This window comes from Rosa rugosa, chromosome 6 (genome assembly GCF_958449725.1).
Source record: "Rosa rugosa chromosome 6, drRosRugo1.1, whole genome shotgun sequence".
NCBI lineage: Eukaryota > Viridiplantae > Streptophyta > Magnoliopsida > Rosales > Rosaceae > Rosa > Rosa rugosa.
In genome coordinates, this window is record NC_084825.1 from 27379163 (window position 1) to 27386673 (window position 7511).

At 36.4% G+C, this 7511-nt stretch overlaps 1 pseudogene; it reads right to left on the bottom strand.

The window, feature by feature from the left end:
* Positions 1–643: 643 nt before the first annotated feature.
* Positions 644–7511, bottom strand: LOC133718012 (probable disease resistance RPP8-like protein 2; annotated as a pseudogene).

The following is a 7511-nucleotide window of genomic DNA, read 5'->3' on the forward strand; positions in this document are numbered from 1 at the left end:
TTGAGGGAAAATAATATACCCGTTAGAACAGTAAATTATATGAAATTCTATAAATACCAACCCGTTTTTTTCTATTTCCTCACACCGTATATGCCGACACTAATAAAAAAAATTAAACATTTTTTTATTCATTAAATAATAAGAATAATTATTAAATATTATGATAAATTGTTAAATGATTTTTTCTTACCTTATTTAATTAAATTAACATATTTTTAATATAATATTCATTCAAATTATACTCATATTATATTTTAGTCAGGAATAGTTAAAATAGCACCTCCAAATAGAACTCATGGTTGGAGATGAGAATTGATGGATACATGAATAGTGCACTAAGGGGGTGCTAAAATGAAAATAGCACCCCCAGATAGAGCTCATGGTTGGAGTTGCCCTAAGGATCAAGTATTGTATCTAAGAATCCTAATGCATCACAGTTTAGGACTTTCTTGTAGTCCAAATAATGGATTCCTAATCCAATGATAAATACACTATCACATTAGATATCTAGGTTGATTCTTTTCCAAATCCATGTTGTATACCATTTAATGTATTTGATGGTTTCCTAGTTACTCTAGGATAACTTGTGATGAGTCCACTTTTGATCTTACAACACTTTGTTACAATGATGAAGAACGTTTTGAACTAGATAAAGCCAAATAACTCTCGCTAATTCACTAGCCATAGCCACAGCAATATACAAACGACAGAACTTAAATGATTTGGCTATTATATTTATGACACCTGCAACTCCTGACTATCTAAGATCAAAAGTCACACTCATTATATTCTAATCAATTTAACTCTAAATTTAGTTAGCTCAGTATAACCAGTTAACCAACAGGCATATATAGGAAACTTTTAAATAATACAAGACGATGAATAGTCAAGTGTTTATATATGCCAGATATGGATAATAGATGAATGCTCACTTCAACATTGAACTCGTGCACTAGTTTTCACCTAATATTTACATACCATGCCAATAGGATAAGGATGACTGCTAGCTAGTGCTAGGGGCCGGGCTAGGAGTTAGGATCACTCTAAGTTGCTCAGAAGTACTCTTCAATTTTAAAGAAGGCTTTTGTCGAAATCCTCTCCTCCTTCCTCAAGTCTACTACAGAATTCAAAAGGCACGTCAATGATTAATTGCTCGAGGGTCGTGATATAGTAAAGCCCATCTGGAACTGCTGTCAGTTAATTTTTTTCAATTAATAATGTGCAATCAGCTAAGACTATACATGGCTTCTTTCTCCACTCTCAACTCCTTCAATTCAGGCAACCACGTAAGAGAAAGAAATTCAAGTTTAGCAAACCCTCCTTTGGAGAAATCCATTTTTTCTGACATGAAATTAAAGCATGATAGTCAAGGTAAAGCATTCTTAAGTTTGTTAGCTTCTCTAGTATTTCTATCCGGTGATCGCCATTGAGCTCAGTTCTCTCCAGCGTTATCTTGGTGAGGTTTGGATAGTTGATGTGGATGTCCTTACTCCTTAGGTAACTCCCTGATTAGCCACACAGCTTCAGCTTGTATATATAACGACAGCTTAGCAGGAACATTACTAGACACTACCACAAAATTGGCTATAGGACACCATCAGTTAAGGGTGCTTAATGGTGCATAGGCCACTGTTTTCTTCATTAGCCACCATGCGGCCACCCATCCAATGTCAGTCCCCATTGCTCCAGTTTCTAATGCAGCATAGAACACCAATAAGTAATCGGTGGCAAAACTTTTAACTTGACAAACAATCTGTCACATCAATTATGTCTTGTCATTTGCCACCTCTTTCACACCAATTATATCATTAACTGGCAGCTATTAGAACGGTGTCTAAATTACTCGTACTGTTTTTAAAAAAGTAGCGCCAATTTGGCACCAAACAAGAGCTTTACATTTCTTTCCTGGCTCACAATTCACAAAATGATTTGCATTCCATCAAAATGTAATAACTAAACTATGAATTATCCATTGAATATCTGCAAACGTATTGCTGTTCAAGTACTGTATTGAAACCATAAGTTTACATCAAATCAATAATAGATGGTTACACTTGGCATCTATATGTTCTCGACCCAGTACAACACGCTCAATGCAAATATTTTGGAGCCGTATAGTGGGGCTTTATGTCCTCGAATAATCTTCAAGCTCACTCTGCATACAGTGAAATAAGCATCAGATTGTAGCAGGTGATTAAGTAGAGGGTAGGCAAAATTGAATATTACTAGACCATACTGGATAACATAGAAAAAAGAACAAATGATAATAGATGTCATCAGAGGAAAGAGTTGGTAACAATATGAACAACAATTAGCCGACTACAACATGAACATGGTTTCATATAGAAACCATTCTTTTTTCAAATATATGAACCTATGATTCCAGAAGAGTGAAAAGTTAACAATTAATCTAGTGTTGTGTTCAAGCTTTAACTAAGCTATAACCCTACAACCTCCCCATCTTTATTCACTCTTTTTCTGGTTTGGTTGCAATAGCAAAGTTCTTTATAAGCTTGTCAAAAACAAAGCCAAAAAAGAGTGAAGAGCTAAAAAAGAAATTCCAAGGTCATAATTATGTATACCAGAAATCCAAAAGCTTAAAGGATAGGAGACATTTTAAAAGGACACAGTTTTGTAGCAACAAAGAGCACACAATAACATTCTACTATATGATTACTTGATAAAATTCATCTGCATCATCGTAGGGTACGATAGGAAGTGAAGAAACTTTAACCCTTTCAATATTAAAGGAGTACTTGTTAGAATTTGGTAATTGGGAGATCAAAAGGTATCTGGGTAAATCAATACAAATTGAACTACACTACTCAAAAACCTTCTATGGGACTACTATGTCGCAGAATATTGAATATTCAAACAAAGTAAACCAAAAACTAAAATCTCCGTTTAGCTGGTAATAACAAAACTGTTGTGAAATCAGGGTATGAAATAAAATTGAACCCAAATAATAATCAGACAATTTCATAACAATAGGAATAGATAGAAGAATCCCAAAACGTTAAAAGACATAGTGGCATTGAAACCAGCTCCCACCAAGCATATAGATCATTACATTCCTAGATATATCCATGGGTAACTACACAACACAATGCCCAAGGACAGAAAATTGCCAAAAATTGAGAATTTAGTGACTTCACATTGGCTCCTATTGCTGGAACCTCTAACACCCCATGTTCTTAAACTCTGCTCGCACACTTAGATAAAACTTAGATGTTGAAAACATGATAAACGAAATATATAAATTTTTGGCAGCATACCTCTTCAAATATGACTCATAAACTTTGGATGCAGCGGCTTCAAACTGTGTTTCCTGCATTGCAAAAACATTGAACTCAACTTGCACAGTTGACTCTATTCTATGGATTCAGAAAAATCCTCGACGTGCAGATTTAATGCATCAACGCTGAATACAAGTTTTATAAATTGCTGGGTCGTTTATCAATTGCTTTGCTAGATTATGTTTACCTTTATGTATCACACTAGAAAATGTGAATGCCTGATTAAAAATAGCCACTGGAAAAACAATGCTTGTACTACCTTGGTTGTTATTTTACTCTATATCTGCAAAATCACCACATATGGGTCAAACGAAGAAATTCGCATAAAACAGAGAAATTTGTTAAGGCATGGAGAAAACATACACATAACCGGTCTTACTCCGTTACCATCGAGACAATGAACTTCGGAGCACATTCATGTGGATCCGGATCGGCGAGTGTGATGTGATGAACTTTGGCAACGGCGATGGATAGTGGCACGACCATATGGGTTTTGTAGATCGGCTCACCCTCGAGCCATTGGTGTAGGCGGTGTCGCAACCATATCTAAGGTGATAGCGGATTCGGCATCCGTACATCATTTCAGATAGAAGAAGAAATGGAGACGATGAGGGAGGGAAAGGCCAAGGAATTATTTGAGTTTTGAAAGCTCTTTTCTACAGACTCACTCACCCACGTCAAATTCAGTCCTTTTAACTGACGTCGGGGTCAAAATGGTAAATACCAGCAACAGAAAGTGTGCCACACACGCAACTTATCGATTATTATGTCAAAATTGTACCAAAAACTAAAGTATTATATTGAAATATCAGACCAAAAAAAAGTAATATATTGAAATAGAGTATATGGGCACTGAAGTTCAGTGACATCTCCAGAGCAATACACCGTTTACTCTCGACCGTGTCATACTATTATCTAAGAGCACCAACCCAAATCGGTGTGCCCAAGTCGGTGCCCTCTGGCCTGTTTTCTAGTAGTGAGAACCTCTTCTTTCCCATAGTAAGACAGAGACAGAGACCGGAGATGAGGGCTAACTGTGATGCTTGTAGATTTTAACATTGCCTCCAGATTTTCGGAGCGCCTTGGCATTCTCATCAACAGTTTTTTGAGACTGGTGAGTTCAGCAAGACTTTTCAAATCAAAATTTGAGCTTCTGACATTGAGTAATGTCTGCAAGTTGCCGGCTGTAGCGAATGATAGTTTCTCACATAGCCGGTAACGATGGGGTAAATATACATGCCTCAACTTTTCCATCTTCCCAATTATACCTATTGGGAAATCGCCACCCCAGAAGTTACAACGTAAATTAATCTAGAGTTTGCAAACAGACCAAATCAGCTATGGATGATGGCAACTCTTTTATCTGACTACCCTTTAAGCTTAAAAACCTTAGGTGGACGAGATTTCCAATTTCACTGGACAAGTCTACTTTACACAGTATATCTTCAAACTTCAAGACCCTAAGAAACCTGCATGAACTCGCTGAACAATGGTTGTCTTCCACCAATATTGTATCTTGGGACAAAGTATATTAATTAGACCTAAGTTGACCATTGTTTTCAACTCTTGTGGGAGTTAGATTATCCACTTCACCGTCCAAATAGATGGCACGTCTTCGAACTTTAATGATAGATGGTGCTTTAATTACCATTGAGGAAAATGGAAAGTATGGAAATAGTTCTCATCTTCTGACTTCGACAAACACAAGTCTCGCATAACATCATGAAGACGGCAAGTTTTGATTACACCTTGTTGTTAACTCGCACAAAACAGCTATATGCCATGTCTTCCATTAATTCCATCAAACCATTTCTCAGTGAAGATCGAGGTAGATATCAAACCTCCTGCGATCCATAATTGAATTAATCTTTCACTGGTATCTCATAATCCTCAAGAAACTGACTGAAATATAAAAAGCATAGTCTTAATCGATATGGTACGTCGTCATAACTCAAAGCCAACACCCATGATGTACCCTCATAATCTTGACCGTTGTACCCTTGTTCAAGATCTGTGCCTCTCCTTATATATACATTAGATTCTTATGCACCACATCCCACTCTTTTTTTTTGGTAAAACCACATCCCACTCTTGAATTGTGCCTTTACGCGCGAGCTAGAAGTCCTGCCAGCACGGTAATGGCTAATGGCAAACCAGCACAACGTTCAACCATCTTCTTTCCTAGTTCTTTCTTCCTTGCATAAATTTCGAAGTCTCTCTTTTCTGGAGGCTGATCTGAAAAATAACCGAAGAAAAACCTTAGCTGAACACACTTGGGTTATATTTGTTTCACAGGACTATTATACTCCACCTTAATTTCTATAATAGTCTAGGACTCCTCTAGCCTGACTTATGCTATCTTAATACTTGACCCATGTTTGGTATTGCGAAAGACTAAAGAGCAGAATAATCACAATAGTGATATCCCATGTTTGATAGAGTACTGGACTAAATTAATTTTGAATACCACAATATTTTTATTTTTGAGCAAAATATTATCTATTAATAAGAGACTATTTTTAATGTAATAAAATATCATTTTCATTGAACATTTTAACATATATTGAAAGTTTGGTGACTCAACTTTACAAAATATAAAACTGATAGCAAAATGTTCATATCTCCGAAAGGCAAGGGCCCATGTTCTTCCTCTTCCCTTTGAACTGAAATGGTGAGACCTCAGTCTCTTCTTTCGCACTTCAGTTACAGGGCCAATCTCTCTTAATGGCATCCCCATTAGAGACAAAAGCGTCTGAGCTTCTTAATCTGTCTTAGCAGTTGTTTTGATGCATAAAACCCAAGTCAATGAGCCGAACAAGGAATGCATACATCACCTGCAAAAAACAACAGTTGGTGCATGAGATTTCATGCAATTGGAATTATTAGATGACATATACATTATCAATGGATCTGATCAAGCACACAAATAAAGATTGAAAGAAAAAGATTTATCATATCCATTATTGCTCTCATGGGATGCAAAGTGTTGAGATGCTTTATGGAAATATGTTTAACCTTTATAATCCATCAGCAGAATATGTGCCCGGCCATGACAGGCAGCAGTCTCAGATTGGCATGAATGAATCGCAAATTGGACCAGCAGATGAAATCCCTACACAAACAGTAAGAAATGGAAATGAGATTACTGGAGGAGATATACAATTGTATGCAACCCATTTCAGAGTGAGCAAGACAGAACGGTCGATGCTAACTTTGGCTTTCCAATTGACAGCCTGTCATTAGATTATGGGGGACTATTTAATAACCCATTCCAACTTGACCTTGGAATTGAGAGCACTAGTTCATTAGATGACCTGAATGTGGACGAATGCATACTTTGCAGCATAACTTGTAAGATTTGAAGCCACATAGCTTAGATAGTAAGACATATTTCTCTCTTATATGCTACCTTTTATAAATTGTGTCGAAATTGTTATAAGCATAGGCCATTAGTTTTTGCTATCTAGAGGATGGGATCATAGGTTCAGTAAATTAAAGTGTTTCCAGCAATGACAGCTCTATCAATACGAAATTGGCAACACAACAGACTTCCTGAGCAACAACAAAACCATAGAATACTCTAAATTGTAATCAGTATATAGCAATCAGTTGAAAAAAAAAAAATATATATATATATATATATATAGCAATTCTAACTCGACGACATACAACAATTCTAACATTCAAATCAATGAACAACAAAAAGAGAAAAGCACATACGTGTTTAGAAGAAAACAAACCCAGTCATGAAATTGATCAAAATTCTTAACAGATCAAGCTACCAAGACACCAAATCCTTAATCAATCCGTATAATAATCACAACCCATAAACAAATTACAATAGATAATCAATCCATAGTCTTTGATAAAACAAATCACAGTAGACAGAGAAAGAAGAAGGTAGAGGGGGTTGAAGGGGAGCACTGAACAATGATCTACGCAAGAGAGAGAGTATGAGAAAGGATAGAAATTGAACCTGAACAAGAGCAATCGAAGGAGACTGAAGTGGAAAAAAAAATGAGGGAGAGTCGACGAGGCTGAAGCGAAGAACGAATGAGAAGAGAGTTTGCGTTGTATAAGACTGGCTTCGAGAGTCCGGTGAATTTTGGCGTCTTTGTGTAAGAAGGTGTAAAGGCAGATTTGGGGACTGCATAGTCTCATTTAAGTGAGTCCGTGTTTCAGCCAAACATGGGATATCTCTTATTTTAATAAATA